Source organism: Lithobates pipiens, unplaced genomic scaffold (assembly GCF_037356315.1).
Source record: "Lithobates pipiens isolate NorthernLeopardFrog02 unplaced genomic scaffold, aLitPip1_a1.2 Scaffold_13, whole genome shotgun sequence".
Lineage (NCBI taxonomy): Eukaryota > Metazoa > Chordata > Amphibia > Anura > Ranidae > Lithobates > Lithobates pipiens.
The window spans coordinates 74,195,919-74,210,927 of NW_027507718.1; the positions used below are offsets into that span (position 1 = coordinate 74,195,919).

The 15,009-nt window shown below is 41.5% G+C and overlaps 1 protein-coding gene and 1 long non-coding RNA gene across 8 annotated transcripts in view; one reads left to right on the forward strand and one right to left on the reverse strand.

The window, feature by feature from the left end:
• The window catches only part of LOC143974119 (uncharacterized), a 33,172-nt gene extending 20,286 nt beyond the window's left edge, over positions 1-12,886 (reverse strand). Inside the window, exons 1-2 of the long non-coding RNA XR_013272170.1 lie at positions 12,797-12,886; positions 10,525-10,585 (exon numbers count right to left, since the gene is read on the reverse strand). This is a non-coding gene — a long non-coding RNA (uncharacterized LOC143974119). The remainder of the gene's footprint in view (positions 1-10,524; positions 10,586-12,796) is intronic.
• SLC24A2 (solute carrier family 24 member 2) overlaps positions 8,667-15,009 on the forward strand; it is a 353,458-nt gene continuing 347,115 nt past the window's right edge. For 2 of the 7 annotated variants that reach the window (XM_077475216.1, XM_077475221.1), the window contains exon 1: positions 9,497-9,769. The gene's annotated coding sequence lies outside the window, so the exon portion shown is untranslated. Of the gene's footprint in view, positions 8,886-9,344; positions 9,365-9,495; positions 9,770-15,009 lie in introns of those variants that run through there. The other 5 variants (XM_077475220.1, XM_077475222.1, XM_077475217.1 and 2 more) reach the window with 4 other exon arrangements.

Here is a 15,009-nt window from a genome sequence, read left to right on the forward strand (position 1 = left end):
AACTCAACCTTCTATATGCTTGATAGGCTGCTCCAGCAGAAACGTGCAGTTAACGTCTACCTGTATGAACTCTGCGGCAGAACCGGTTCTGGGGAGCGGGGGTTTTTTTCACCGCGCCAGTGGCTGCTCATGCGTGACGCATGCAGACTTCTGTGCCCATTTGAGGAGATCACCAAACTGGTCAGTCGCAGCCATGGCGCCATCAGTGACATGGTACCTTATGCCTTCTTTATGGAGCGTGCATTGCGTCGTGTCATTGATCAAGCTGTGGAGGAGCAGGAGCGGGAAGATGAGGAAGTCGCAATGCTGGATGAATTCCCAGGGGGGGCTACTCTATCTGAGACAAGTCAACAACAGGAGTCTGAAGAGGAGTCAGAGGAGGATGGTGCCGGGGCGGATGAGGAGGAGCAAGAAGAGCATGCTTTAAACCTTTCTGGGATCCCTGTTGTGCGTGGATGGGGAGAGGAGAATGAAGAGGACGACATTATCCTGGATGATGAGCAGGAGCCAGGCCACCACACCGCTTCCACTTTAGTGCAAATGGGGGCCTTCATGCTCCAGTGTTTTAATAGGGACCCCCGTATAAAAAGCATAAGGGTCAAGGACCAGTACTGGGTGGCAACGTACTTAGACCCCCGGTACAAACACAAAATGGCAGAAATGTTACCGCCGTCACAGAGGGCTGGCAGAATGGAGCACTTCCAGGCCTTGCTTCGAGAAATGCTGCATTCTGCCTTTGCGTGCGCTGGCAGAGGAGCAATTCCCACTCCCAGAGAAGGAGTTGCGGGTACCAATCCAACAGCGCCTGCAAGAAGAGGCCGGTTTGAAAATGTGTTGGTGACTTCGGATATGAGGTCATTCTTTCAGCCGACCCATCGACAGGTGTCATCCGGATCCAGCATCAGGGAGCGCCTAGACCGTCAGGTGTCCGACTACATCGGGTTAACGGCCGATGTGGACGCTCTGAGAAGTGATGAACCCCTGGACTACTGGGTGGGCAGGCTTGACCTCTGGCCAGAGCTTGCCCAATTTGCAATCGAACTGTTGGCTTGCCCCTCATCCAGTGTCCTGTCCGAAAGGACGTTCAGCGCAGCAGGGGGGATCGTGACCAATAAGCGTACTCGCCTAGCTCCCGACAGTGTTAACTACCTCACATTTCTAAAAATGAATGAGGCATGGATCTCGGGGGGAATTTAACACATGTGACCAGTAGACCATGTATATGTCTATAAACAATTTTTTTAAATGAGCACAAAGACCTTCTTTCTTCATTTGGCTCACTTCCTTGTCCAAAAAAAGCACACATACTATATGCCCATACCCTCCTCTTTGAAGAGGTTGAGCGGTGTCATATTTCTACTGCGGCTGCTTATTATGAGGGGCTCCCACCATCCCTGTGCTATGCTGACATCCTCCTGGGGCTGCTTATTATGAGGGGCTCCCACCATCCCTGTGCTATGCTCATTATGAGGGGCTCCCACCATCCCTGTGCTATGCTCATTATGAGGGGCTCCCACCATCCCTGTGCTATGCTGACTTCCTCCTGGGGCTGCCTACGGTGCAGGTGTCAGTGCTGTATATCATGGTGCTGATGTCAGTGCTGTATATCACGGTGCTGGTGTTAGTGCTTTATGTCACGCTGCTGATGTCAGTGCTCTCTATCACGGTGCTGTTGTCAGATGACTCTATCACGGTGCAGGTGTAATTGCTGTATGTCACGCTGCTGGTGATCATCTCCTGCACCCTCTTCTTTGCCTACCCTGGTCCCTGACTTTCCCTCTCCTCCATTGTCTTCATGCGCTCCACAGTCCTGAATTGTCACAACAATTTCCCATATAAAAAAAGAATGCTTGTAGTTGTCGATCCCAGATTCACCTCATACATGTGTTATGTCATTAGCCATGTGGTGGGACTATGTTTGCACAGCTATTAATTATTTTGTGGCTGCAAAATTGACCTGTAGGTTTGCGAAGTTCGCCTCCCATTGAAGTCAATGGGGCCCGCCGCGAACGTTACGGTTCGCGAACTATCGGCCGCGTTCGCGGTCCGCGTTCGTGAAACGTCCCGTCGGAAGTTCGTCCATCACTAGTAACGTCCTCCCCACACTCGTCCTGTCTCTGCTTCCTCTCTCCCTCCTCTTTCCCTCTATCCTTCCCCCTTCCCACCCCTCTTTTCCTCCACTACTTTACTTTCTACTACTTTAGTGTTCTTAAGAAAAAACACCTGGAGAGGATCCCGTCTCTCTCTGAAATTTTATATAAAGCTGATTGATAAGAGTGTACAGTACATACCTTGATGGTATTCACTTCCATGTACGGGACCGTACAGAAGGATATTGCCGCAACGTGTAATGTTTCCAAATTTACTGTACTTATTACTTAATGACATGTACACCTATGTTGAGATGATGGGTTCTCTCCCTTTGTGTTTTCTTAATAAAAACTTATATTTGAAAAAATATATATTAGTGACCCTTTGTTATGTTTTTTTTTTCTCGATATAGTGATTTTGGCCCAATCTAGGCAAGAGCTATACACTACCTCAGCTTCTAGTCCTTGTAGTGAAGCACTGGCTGCCCTCTGGTTCTGGATTCTGTTAGGCTCAGAAGGGGACCGTTCATGCTTTCCATGGTTTGCAATGACCACCACGTTCCATCTTCTCTCAGATTTATCCTGTGTGGATTATTTTTTTGTAAGTAGTCATGACACATGGTTAAATATATATGATTGATTCTGTATTTACTGCATTTTTTGTAGTTGCTATGATATTGTTAAATTTGTTTTTGTTACTTATTGGATACTAAACTGTATTATTTGCACATTGTCTTCTATTGTAGAAAAAATTTACCCATCTGACTTAATTAACGAAGAAGGTCTGTTAGTCCGTAACATGTAAGATGTCAGGTGTCTACGCCTGTATGGATCATCACTAGTCCGTTCTACCTCAGGACAGTGGTTTCTTCATACAATTGTATAACTGGGTACCACATATTGTTTTTATATATTGATTTCTATTTACTCTTTACTTGTTGTCAATCTCAATAAAATTAATATTTTTAATACCTAATCATTTGGTCTGTCTATAATAGACCCCTAGGGGTTCCAATCGTTTCCTTCGGCACCAGGTTTTTCTTTGTTCTACTATGAGTAACCATACTTCTGGAGCCCCTTGCCCTCCCCCGCTCCTCATTCCTCCCCTAACCTTCCCTTCATTCTGTTCAATCATCTGCCCGTCCTCCCATTTGCCCACTCTTCTTTATCACGCGCCTCACACCCCCCACACACACACAACATTGTCCCAATTCTTTCCCTTACCTTCCCCTCAAAAACATACACGCTCTGACCACTACAAAATAGTAATCATGGACACCCACCAGGTAATGCCAATGCATTAGCTTTGGCAAACATTTGTCTCATTCACTACTAGCTCACAAGGTAGAAAACTGAAACTGTTGTTTTTCTGTTGACGGAGTTAAAAAAAAAAAAAGATATTGAGTTTTATATGTACACTATATTGTCAAAAGTATTGTGACACATTCACAGGAAGTGCCCTCATGGCTAAAAGAGAACAGAACTAGAAATAGACTTGGGAAACTTAACATTAATAAATCAGTGGGACCAGATGGCTTGCACCCAAGGGAACATATAAAACTCAGTCAAGTAATTGCCAGACCATTGCTAATTGCTAATTTTTACTGACAATCTAATGACTGGGATGATACCAGCTGATTGGAGAAAAGCCAATGTAGCACCAACATTTAAAAAAGAGCCAAAATACATCCCTGGGACAGACCAGTTAGCCTAACATAAATAGTATGCAAACTCTTGGAGGGGATGATAAGGGACTATATACAAGATTTTAGTAATGAAAATGGTAGAATTAGCAGTAATCAGCATGGATTCATGAAGAATCGTTCTTGCCAAACCAATCTATTAACCTTGTATGAGGAGGTGAGCTGCCATCTAGATGAAGGAAGGCCTGCAGACATTGTGTTTCTGGATTTTGCAAAAGCATTTGACACAGTTCCCCATAAACGTTTACTGTACAAAGTAAGGTCCATTGGCATGGACCATAGGGTGAGTACATAGATTGAAAAATGGCTACAAGGGCGACTTCAGAGGGTGGAGACAAATGGGGAATACTCGGGAATGGTCAGGGGTGGGAAGTGGGGTTCCCCAGGGTTCTGTGCTGGGACCAATCCTGTTGAATTTATTCATAAATGACCTGGAGGATGGGGTAAACAGTTCAATCTCTGTATTTGAGAACAACAGTAAGCTAAGCAGGGCTATAAATTCTATAACTTCTCCGCAAGTTGTGGAAACCTTGCAAGAAGATCTGAACAAATTAATGCGGTGGACAACTATACGGCAATGTAGAAAAATGTAAAATAATGCCTTTGGGTGGCAAAAATATGAATGCAATCTAGTCACTAAGGGGTGAACCTCTGGGGGAATCTGGGATATAAAAGGACCTGGGGGTCCTAGTAGATGATAGGCTCAGCAATGGCATGCAATGCCAAACAGCTGCTAACAAAGCAAACAGAATATTGGCATGCATTAAAAGGGGGATTAACTGCAGGGACAAAAGAATAATTCTCCTGCTCTACAAGACTCTGGTCCGGCCTCATCTAGAGTATGCTGTCCAGTTCTGGGCACCAGTCTTTAGGAAGGATGTACTGGAAATGGAGCAATTACAAAGAAGGAAAACAAAGCTAATAAAGGGTCTGGAGGATATTAGTTATGAGGAAAGGTTGCAAGCACTGAACTTATTCTCTCTGGAGAAGAGACGCCTGAGAGGGGATATGACTTCAATATACAAATACCATAATGGTGACCCCACAATAAGGATAAAACTTTTTCACGGAAGAGAGTTTAAGACACGTGGCCTCTCACCAGTGGTGGCTGGTGACGTTTTAGGATGGGGGGCGCAAGACCACGCCCCTTCAGATCTGGCCCATCCCACTTCTCACAAGCCACACCCCTTATCGAATCAACATCATATACCAGGCTGCACATTATACACTGGGCTCTGCACATCATATACCAGGCTGCACATTATACACCCGGCTCTGCACTTCATATACCAGGCTGCACATTATACACAGGGCTCTAGTAAAGCAACCTGTAAATCGTACATATCTGCATTCTGCAAACTGTAAATCACACATATCTGCATTCTGCAACCTGTAAATTGCACCTATCTGCATTATGTAAATCGCACATAACTGCATTCTGAAAACTGTAAATCGCACATAACTGCATTCAGCAACCTGTATTTGCACATATCTGCAACCTGTAAATCGCACATATCTGCATTCTGTAAATCGCACATATCTGCATTCTGCAACCTGTAAATTGCACATATCTGCATTATGTAAGTCGCACATAACTGCATTCTGCAACCTGTAAATTGCACATATCTGTAACCTATAAATCGCACATATATGCATTCTGTATATCGCACATATATGTAACCTGTAAATCGCACATGTCTGCATTCTGTAAATCGCACAAATCTGCAATCTGTAAATTGCACATATCTGTAACCTGTAAATCGCACATATCTGCATTCTGTAAATCGCACATATCTGCAACCTGTAAATCGCACATATCTTCATTCTGCAACCTGTAAATTGCACATATCTGCATATCTGGGTGCTTCATCACACTTGCCTGGGCTTACAGTACTGATCTGCAGAACAGCATTCACATGTCACTATATGAGCAAGCACTGTTCATCAAAAACCACCAACCACTGTCTAAGCAGAAGAGAATGAGACTGTGGGGGGGCTGTAAACTAACAATTAATTAATCACAATTAATAACTGTGGGGGGGGGGGGGGGTGTTCGGTATACCGCTGACCACCGAGAATAAGAGTTTTACTTTTTAATCATTTTGGGGGGATTGGTGTGCCGCCGACCACCGGGGGGCCGCTGAAAATAGCAATTAATCTTGCCGCCGAGAAGAAGAAGAAAAAGAATTAAGGTTGGGGGGTGGGCCGCTGAAAAAAGGATATTTAATATATATATTATAATATATATATATTAAATATACGTTGGAAAGCATGGCCATGCCTTACCTCAGCCTGCGAGCCTGTGATCCTCTCAGGCGGGACGCTGCAGGGAGAACAGCGTGCCAACGTCACTTCCTTGAGTGACGTCGGAAGTGCCGCCCATGTCACTCAAAGAGCAAATCTATGCCCTCACCCGGCCAGTCCATCGCGCCGGAAGCTGTGGCGCGATCGGTAGGGACATGTTTAAATTTTTTTTTTTTTCTTTTTTGATTTTTTTTTGATTGCATGGGGGGCGGCACCCGCGCACCCCCTATGGACGGACCTCCACTGCCTCTCACTAAAATAAGAAGAAAAGAGGTTTAACCTTGAACTGCGTAGAGTGTTCTTTACTGTAAGAGCGGCAAGGATGTGGAATTCCCTTCCACAGGTGTTGGTTTCAGTGGGGGGGGGGGGGGGCATCGATAGTTTCAAAAAACTATTAGATAAGCACCTACAGAGATATACAATGGAATACTGACATATAATCACACACATAGGTTGGACTGGATGGACTTGTGTCTTTTTTTAACCTCAGCTACTATGTAGCTATATAATCTGCATTTACATGCATATAAACTTCAATGGCATTCCAGTCTTAGTCCATAGGGTTCAATATTTAGTTGGCCCACCCTTTGCAGCTATAAGAACTCTTCTGGGAAGACTGTCCACATGGTTTAGGAGTGTGTCTATGGGAATGTTTGACCATTCTTCCAGAAGCGCATTTGCGAGGTCAGGCACTGATGCTGGATGAGAAGGCCGGGCTTGCAGTACCCGCTCTAATTCATTCAGAAGGTCTTCTATTGCATTGGGGTCAGGACTCTGTGCAGGCTAGTCAAGTTCCCCACCTCAAACTCACTCATCCATGTCTTTATGGAGCTTGTTTGTGCACTTGTGTGCAGTCAGGTTGGAACATGAAGGGGTCATCCCCAAATGAATCCCACAAAGTTGGGAGCATGAAATTATCCAAAATGTCTTGGTATGCTGACACCTTAAGAGTTCCCTTCACTTGAACTAAGGGGCCAAGCCCGACACCTGAGAAACAACCCCACACCATAATCTCTCCACCAGGGTGGATTATATTAGTACAAGTTGTACTAATATAATTATATTTATATTTTAGACTATGTACATACGAGATAAAATATATGCCTAGGAAGATGGTCAGACAGATGGTCCGAAACATGTCGGCATTCTTCTCAAAATTTACATAAGTCGCAAGTCTATTGTTTACATAATCAATGCTCTGTCTAGTAACTTTCTATATATATTGCCACAACAATGTTTTTATTATACATGTATGTAATATTTTCTACTAATAAATTACGGTACTATACTTTACCTACGGACTGGTCTATCTCATTCAAACATCCCCAGGGGTATCGGCTGTGCTATTTGCACCAGGCCAATTTTTCTAGTATGGATGAGGGAGTTTGGGGTGTGGAGGAACTTGACTGGCCTGCACAGAGTCCTTACCTCTCTCTCTATATAGAACACCTTTGGGATGAATTTGAGCGGAGAATGCAAACCAGGCCTTCTCGTCCAACATCAGTGCCTGACCTCACAAATGCGCTTCTGGAAGAATGGTCAAACATTCCCATAGACACACTCCTAAACCTTCTGAACTTCCCAGAAGAGATGAAGCTATTATAGCTGCAAAGGATATGCCAACTCAATATTGAACCCTATGGACTAAGACCGGGATGCCATAAAAGTTAATGTGCGTGTAAAGGCAGGCATCCCCATGCTTTTGGTAATACAGGGGGTTATTTACGAAAGGCAAATCCACTTTGAACTGTAAGTGCATTTGGAAGCGCAGTCGCTCTAAATCTAAGGGGTAGATCTCAAATGAGTGGAAGCTCTGCTGATTTTATCATCCAATCATGTGCAAGCTAAAATGCTGATTTTTATTTTCCTTGCATGTCCCCCTCAGATCCACAGCGACTTTACTTCCAAGTGCACTTGCAGCGCAAAGTGGATCTTCCTTTAGTAAATAACCCCCTATGTGTGTATATTTATACCTCATTATAAAATGTATCTTTGGTAGTTCCATGGTAAGCCGGCCATACATTATACAATTTTCTTATTCAATTTCCTTTAGATTTACCTTCAACTATGTAGTACAAGGGCCTGCCTGATTGCATACAAATTGAAAATGTTTAGATCTGACCTCATATTATATGGTTTTGGTAAATCGTAATCAAAACTGTACAAGAAAAATTGTATAATGTATGGCCAGCCCTAAACCCGCTTGACTACCTGTGACTTTCATTGCTTAGGATCTGTCCTAAATGGTTAAAGAATAAAAAATAAATAAAATAAATAAATAAAGTTAATATTAAATAATAATTCGAGAATGATAAAGATATTTCTTCCATTCCTGCAGCTGGTAACAAAAAGGGGTTAATTTTGCTAATGTCCTCAAAAGACCTATTAACATAAAAGCCTATCTATAGCGCTCTCCAAAATCAAAGTGAAAGCCACTCCACTTATTTTCGCACGCACATTTCAAATGATGATTTCATCTGTCTACATATAAAACGGTACTCAAATATGCCGCCTTTGTAGCTATGGTAACTGATCCATTATCATCTCCGTTACAGTATTCTTAGCCCAAAGCCTGAAAAGAATCACGCTGACCAGAGATCTCATGAGCTATCACTTTGTTATAGGGTTGCACACAGCAAAAACAGCAGCCAGTTGCAGCGTTTTATTTCGATGCGCGGATCACAATGTGACCTGCTGTCCAGAGACAGAAAGGGCTGGAAAGAACAAAGCGCACAGCAAGGTAACTTCAGTGTGCCAGTGGTGATGACGGCTGAAGAGCTGGCTTGTGGTAAGCGACCATCCGTGTGCTGACGTAAGATGGGCTATGGAGGGAGGGGGGCTCTCAGTACTTGATTACAGAACCGATATCATTCTATTCGTTCAGGTAAAGAAATAAAAAAAAAAAAACAGTATCCCAGGCGTTATGTCGAGATCAGGATTTAGAAAAAAAAAAAAGAAGAGGGGACTCCAACATAACAGAGGCTTTGACCTTGAGCTGAATAAAAAAAAATGACGTAGACGCAGCCTGGGAATCTGATGTTTATTAACCACTTGCCGTCCAAGCCCATTTTGAAAATGTTCACATACATGTTAAAATCACCCTTTTTTTTTTTTTTTTTTTAGCTACCGATGGACAAAAAAAAATAAAAATAACAGTAGATCATGCTTGGATGCTCAATGAAGTTAGGCATTAGGATGCAGGTTTGGGTTGTTGCTACAGACAGGCATACAGTGTCTGCTCTATGTCATGTGCAGTAGCGGCAGCAGGTAAGGTAGCAAACATGTGGCAGGGGAGGATGATCAGATGGAGTTTTTTTGTATTTTTTATTTTTTGCTGTATGCAGAGAGCCACAGGTCACAGAGGGGAGTGTATGCCACAGAGGGAGGTGTGTGAATGCTCTATAATCAGGGTGACTTGTATGCTGGAAAAGACAGACGAGCGCAGAGGGTGTGGTGTAGGGAGGTAGCTCATAGAGATTCCCTGTGTATGAAACTGCTTCTGATGCTGATGCTCCCCTCTTCCTCTGCTAAGCCCCTGACAGGTCTGCCCTGAAGCTCCTGACAACAATAACAGTGCCTGAGCAAGAAAAGATGATCGGCGCACATCACTGGCACACCTCTTCAGTCTAGATTTACCATTCAACAGAATCATCAGACAGCCATCTCTAACTGGTGAGTCTTTCATTTCATCTCTAATATCACCGTTACAAAATACTCAGTTGTGCTAAACCGATTCATCTCAGCTGATACAATAAACTTTTATGGCGGTGACACGTACGACCGTGTGTCGCCTGCAAAACCTAGCTGGTACCAAAGCAGTATTAAAATGTTTTTTTTTTATTTATATTAAAATAATTTCATTTATATTTGATTAGAAATGCAAATCAGTTTAGCAAAACTATATTTTATAAAAAAAAAAAAGTATACGTTGCTTTTTGCAGAAAATACTAGTCTAAAATAAATACTGTATACATTTTTTTATGTATTAATTTTAATTATTCATTTATTTAAAATCTGATATTTTCTGTCTAGCGCGTGTGTGTCTGGCAAATGCAAAGTTTGCATTGTAGGATTTTCCTGTCCTGGAAGCCCCAGGAATATCTGACCTAAAGTGAATTAATAATCATTTAATCCCTTACTGTGTCATTTTTTTTTATTTATTTTTTTACCCTTGAACTTTTCAGTAGTGGCCAGGCATGTGAATATGAACAGGCTAAGCCTTTAGGAAGGGGGGGGGCACATATTTTCTCATAGAATTAAGGTATATTATTTGAAATGATCTCAGCTTGCATTTTTGCTGCTCATCAGTAAGAGACAAATTTGTGTATAGATATAGTGAAACGATGCCCTCATGGGTGAGAAGCTTTGTGCAAGCTAAAAGTTAAACAGATGAAGATTAAACAGATTGCAGTCAATAAGTAGCTTACTGTTTCTGTGTTCTCCAGTACACGTGAGATCAGAGATTCCACATCATGGCATGTCAAAAATCTGCCAATGAAAATATATAGAATAAAACAGCTTTGGCAGCTCCAGTAAAAAAAAAAAAAAAAAATAACAGATATATTTGGGTTCATAAAAAATTCAAGCAAAAAGCTTGGACTGTGAATAATTTAACTGATGGAATACCAATTTCAGTATGCATCATGCAGTAACCTTTTTTTTATATTGCATTACAGTAACAAAATATATGCAGTATATCGCTAGCTCATTTGCTATTTATCATAAATTCTGTAATTTGGTGTTCAGCATCATGTAAACATTGAGATAAAGCGGGCGGATACTTGGTCCCCAACCAAGCCTCTTTAGAGAGCAGGGGCCTTTTGGACTATCTCGGTACGGTATAGGAGGGTAAATTCAGATGTATAGACAAATATGTGAAAAATGTATTGATATAAAAGTATATTAATACTAAATTAATAACACATAATGAATAAATCAAATACAAATTAAAAGCATGGTAACAATCCATATGTATCACCAAGATAATGATCCCCAAACATCATCCCATATCGATTCATAACCACCACCGAGATATTCCAGTTGACCCTTTTCTCAAAGGAGGCTTGGTTGGGGACCAAATCTCTAAGTTCCTGGATGATGGCACAAATGGTTTACTTTTTCTTTATTATTTTATTGCTATTAAGGCTACCCATATCTCTCTCTATCATGTGGACCTGAACAACCACAGGGACCTTTGCTAGGATCAATACATAATTGTTATATACCTAATTTTCACCAACCCCTTTAGTAATAGGATTATAAAGAGTGTAGTGCATTATCTGTTAAAATAGATGTTTTAATTCATTTGGAAGCTAATATGCCTAAATAGCACTGCCCACAGCATATAACAGGACATGTGAAATATATAATGTGAATTTCCTGGATATATGATATCAGCAGTATATGAATTGGCAAGATCTTTGGATGTAAGTCATTTTTGAATAGTGGGGTGTAAAAGGCAGTGTTACTGAATTCATGGACTCAAGATGATTTTCTCTTTAGATTGTAAGCTCTCAGCCCTTGTACACGCGGTCGGAGATTCCGACGGAATGTGTCCTATCGGACCGTTTTGTTGGATATTCCGACTTTGTGTGGTCTCCATTGGACTGTTTCTGTCGGAATATCCAACGGACCAACTTTTCCAACTTGCCGGTTAAATTTTCCGACAAAATGCTCCGATCGGACATACTCCGATCATGTGTAGCCTACTCCGACGGACAAAGTGCCACGCATGCTCAGATCAAATTCCTAGACCAAAGCTATTGGCTACTAGCCTGAACGTAGTCCCGTCATAATGAAATAACGTCATCACGTTATGTACAATCGGATTTTCCGACAACCTAGTCCGACCGTGTGTATGCAACATCACTTCCGGACCTCTTCCGGAATTAATCTGTCGGAATTACTCCGACGGATTTGGTTGTCGGAATCTCTGACCGTGTGTACAAGGGCTAACACGCAGGGCCCTCTGAACCCTCTTGTATTGAATTGTATTGTAACTGTAATGTCTAGCTTGATTTCATTTTGAAAAGCACTGTACAAACTGCTGGTGCTATACAAATCCTGTAGAATACTAATATAATAATAATTAGATGTGAAATAGGTGAAGAGATTTCAGTTTACTGTACTTCTTGTATCAGTCAAGATGATTTTTCTTTGGTTGTGTGCTTTCTATATTACCACTGCTTTGTATTCCTTTACTAAATAAGCTTGTTATTCATATTATATAAGGCAAAGCATCGGGCATAAAGTGCAGTCATTAAATTAATCATTATTATCTTCCTACAGTAAACCGATGAAGGTGACTAGTGGATTGATTGTAGAGAATAGCTTGCCTATCGTGCCTATATGCTTACTAGGGCTTATTATATGTTATATAAGATTTTCTAAGCCAGCATAATCACGCAGATACACTCATGGTCACATATGTTTAAAAATTTAACCTTGAAAACATGCTGGTTAAGCTGTGTCTGATTAAAAATATACAGCTATACTGAAGGACACAAATATATTATATTTCCATTAGTGATATATATGCAAAAATATATCATAATTAAAACTAAACTAAACTAAATTAAAAAAAAAAATACTATATTCTGCTATTAGGTTCATTTTATTTCTATTTCTTCTTATTTTTAATTATTTGATGCTCACAAACCATCTGCTCATTTCAAAATTAAAAGTAGTTAAAAACAATACCTGGGATATAACTGGGCATCACCAACAAGTCTGTTATACTTCATCTGTTTGCAGCACAATAAAAATATGTTTGCACTCGCGTTCTTCATTTTGTGGAATGTGCATGACTAATATAAGCATGAACACAGTGACCACAGGGGTGCTACATCCTTCATCACAGTATGTTATGATGGGAAATGGGTGGAAAGAGGTATCAATATTAAAAAAAATATATATGATTTCAAAAAAACATGCTCTGTCATGAAAAAAATATGCAAATAAAATTGTAAACAAAATGCAATTTAGAAAGACAAACAGCAAAGAGCATAGTAACCAACAGCAACCAATAACCAGCCTTTCACATTTCTAACTACAGCAACCCAAATTGTGATTGGTTGTGTGGTTTAGGGTGCTTTTTTTGTTGCCTTTTTAAAAAGGCCAACTGTTTATTCAGTGCAAAGATATGTGCTCTTGTACATATATAGCTTTAATTTCAACTCGGAGGATGGTGTAACAAAGTATTGTTTTTTTTAACAATCTACTGAAATATTCAGGCTAGAGATGTGTTTTGCACCATCATCGTGCAGTTTTATTTGCAAAATTATCATTTATTTGTCATGAGAGAAATACATAGCTTTGAAAATGCTACATGCTTGGCTGTCACCAAGCAAGTATGTAGGAGTTTTGATATCTTCCTCAGCCAGACAGGCATTTTGCATTTTATAAAAGGGGATTAACAATCTTGACAGCTTCTCTTAAATATAAAATTAACATTTGCAGTATTGTTTGTTATGCATATTTCCCCTCATTGTTGGTCTTTTAATAATGATAGTCTACTGAGGAATAATTTCAGGGACAGTTTGAATGGCTGAAATTGGCTATGGTCTTTTTTAAGCAGGACTCCAGCCAAAAGTAACAAGCTAAAAATAAATTGGCCATTAAACCACAAAATAACAGAACCAGCTTTGTTGCAGTAATAATTTTCAATCCAGAGGTTTCATACACAGTATTTTTTTTTCTGTTGCTAATGTCCTCAGTCTGCTGGCCACCCTTCATTCAACAAACAGTCTACGAGCCCAGGACCTGCCCCAGGCAGAAAGGAGAAGTAACACAATGATGAGCTCATATCTCTGCACCAGGGGAAGGCTGGCAGCCTTGGGCCTGGGGGACAAGTCCAGGCAAGTGGCCCACTGAACCACTGAATCAGCTCCCTATCCATGCCCACCTGTATTTTTTCAATGCAGCCTGAACAGTGAACAATATGCAGCCTCGCCAGTGCCCATCAATGCAGTCTGACCAATGCCCACCAATGCAGCCTGAATAGGGGCCACCAATGCAGCCTCACCAGTACCCATTAATGCGGCCTCACCAGTTCCCATCAATTCAGCCTGATTAGCACCCATCCAATGCAGGCTCACCAGTCCCCATCCAAGGCAGCCTCTCCAGTGCCAATCAGTGCAGCCCGATCAATGCCCATCAGTGCAGCCTGATTAGTGCCCATCAATGCAGCCTGGTCAGTGCACATCAATGCAGCCTGATCAGTGCCCATCAGTGCCCATCTAATGCAGCCTCACCAGTGCCCAAAAGCTCAGCCTGATCAGTGCCCATCAATGCAGCCTCACCAGTGCCCACCAGTGAAGCCTCACCAGTGCCCACCAATGCAGCCTGATCAGTGCCCATCAATGCAGCCTGATTAGTGCCCATCTAAAGCAGCCTCACCAGTGCCCATCAGTGCAGCCTCACCAGTGCCCATCAGTGCAGCCTGATCAGTGCCCATCCAATTTTTTTAACAATCTACTGAAATATTCAGGCTAGATATGCGTTTTGCACCATCATGGTGCAGTTGTATTTGCAAAATGATAATTTATTTGTCATGAGAAAAAAAAATAGCTTTGAAAATGTGCATGCTTGGCATTCACCAAGCAAGTATGTAGGAGTTTTCATGTTCCTCGGCCAGACAGGTGTTTTTCATTTCTTCCTCGGCCAGACAGGTGTTTTGCATTTTATAAAAGGAGGTTAACAATCTTGGCAGGTTCTCTTAAATATAAAATTAACCTTTTCAGTGTTGTCATGCATTTTTCCTCTCATTGTTGGTCTTTTAATAATGATAGTCTACTGCGGAATAATTTCAGGGACAATTTAAATGGCTGAAATTTGCTATGGTCTTTTTTTTATAAGCAGGACTCCAGCCAAAAGTAACAAGATAAAAATGAATCAGCCATTAAAACCCAAAA